The sequence below is a fragment of the Arachis ipaensis genome, chromosome B10 (assembly GCF_000816755.2).
Source record: "Arachis ipaensis cultivar K30076 chromosome B10, Araip1.1, whole genome shotgun sequence".
NCBI classification, from domain to species: domain Eukaryota; kingdom Viridiplantae; phylum Streptophyta; class Magnoliopsida; order Fabales; family Fabaceae; genus Arachis; species Arachis ipaensis.
The window spans coordinates 22468885-22470880 of NC_029794.2; the positions used below are offsets into that span (position 1 = coordinate 22468885).

The window sequence follows — 1996 nt, forward strand, 5'->3', positions numbered from 1 at the left end:
AGCAAATAATGAGGAGTATAAAATAATTAAAAAAATAAAAGAGATTAAAAAAGATTAAGCTGATTAAAACTTATATATATATTGAGAATGATCCAAATTCTTAATAATATATTCTTTCGATAATGTATAATTATATACCATTTTATAACACACACTAACTTTATTAAAAAATATCAAAATTTTCTATAAAGATGCTACCTGCCTGATTTGTCTGCACATCTTATTGTTCCACATCTGCTATGTCCTACCACAAGCCAACATTCCTACATTATACAAAATTTTTAAAATTAATAGATCAGTCCTTCTATAAAGACAAACAACATAATGTAAAAATTAATGTCTAACAAAAAAAAAAATTTAAAATTGATTAAATAATTAAAATTTGTTAAAAATTAATGTTTGCCTCAATATTTCATAGAGACTGTATTAGGTTACTACTCTTTTTAAAATTTTCAATGTGCAAAATTGTTCTAAGTTCTAACCGAACCAAAATAAATATAAATATATATTTAATCACAATCCAGTTAAACCACAATATTCTGATGAACCATTATTATCTAGTCTGGCTTAATATCCAGTTCGACTTTCATAAAATTGAATTTAACTGCAATTTACATGAACTTAGAGAAAAGAAAATTTCATGGAGAAAGAAAAAAAGAAAAATAAAAGGAAAATATATAATTAGGTAGCAACTAGTCCGACTACCAAGTAACGAAAGCGAAAGCAGCAAGATATTTTAAGCAGAGAAGAAACTGTTTGAGGCAGCAATAGCAAATTGGGTCTTTGGTTCCCATTTCAAAACCCACTTTGGAAGCACCCTCTTATCCTTAACGAGCCTCTCAGTGAGACCCAATAATAGTGAAGAAGAAACCAACGTCATTTCTCCCTCTACGTTATTAAGATTCTTGGTCCTCCTCTCGTACTCTTCTGCCACCAACATAGCGATGTCAGACATTCTTGATTTCTCTCGCTATATTATTGTATGGTACCAAATATATGATGTTGCTTTGAGCTTTGATTCTTCACATGAAGATGAAGAAATGCAACAAGATATTTATAGGAGCTAGGGGACTACAGAAACGAGTGTGTAAAAAGTAGATGGGCTTTTTCTTTTCGGATAAGAATGAATTGAACGCTGAATTGAAGCCTAATAATGGAGATGCTGATTTTAGATACTTGTGTGATACACTTTTTAAATGGGTGGGTCAAGGAAGTGGTTTTTTTTAATTGTATTTTTTAATTNGATCGGGTACTTATTAACATTAATTATGATAGAATATATAAATTATCATGTTATATATGCATTTAGTTGTTAGTCAAAAAGAGTTGTGGCATTTTAATCAGAAATTAATTTGATTATGGATAAAATAATAGTGATAAATTTAAATATGGATGCATGGTGAGTTGTCCACAAATGTGGACTTGCGATACTCAATGACCTGCAAAACGCAGGTAATATTTTACAGGCGATGAAACCAAAAATTTGCAGGCAAAACGCAGGATGTGATTGGACTGAGAAGGGAAGCAGGTTGCAAAACGTGCCCTGATGTTCCCTGCATGCTGATAGGAGCAGGTATTAACCAGCATTGAATTAGGCAAAACGCAGATTGCGTTTGTCAGTCTTGCAGAGCAAAACGGAGGTTGCGTTTTGCAGCCTTCCTAACTGCATGCGCGACACGTGTTATAGAGGGTGGTCACTTGAGTCCTTAAAAGTCAAAACACAGACAACTAGGGAAGGCTAAGTAAAAACGAAGTAAGTTACTGAAGCTGAGGAAGAGTAAAAGGAGAATGAGGAAGCAAGAGTGAAGAGGATTAAGAGTGAAAAAGCAAAGTGTGGGTGAAGAAGAAGTATACAGTGCAGGAAGAAAAATGGTGCGTAATTTTACCAAATCGAAATAATATATTATTGAGTATTTGGATCATCTTCAATGGGTAAATAATTTTTTTTAATATTTAATAATGAATATATATATTTATTTATTTGTGTTGTAATTAA

General features: G+C 31.7%; 1 long non-coding RNA gene across 1 annotated transcript in view; it reads right to left on the reverse strand.

The window, feature by feature from the left end:
- Positions 1 to 1172, reverse strand: part of LOC110268550 — a 1931-nt gene extending 759 nt beyond the window's left edge. Inside the window, exons 1-2 of the long non-coding RNA XR_002356714.1 lie at positions 893 to 1172; positions 199 to 263 (exon numbers count right to left, since the gene is read on the reverse strand). This is a non-coding gene — a long non-coding RNA (uncharacterized LOC110268550). The remainder of the gene's footprint in view (positions 1 to 198; positions 264 to 892) is intronic.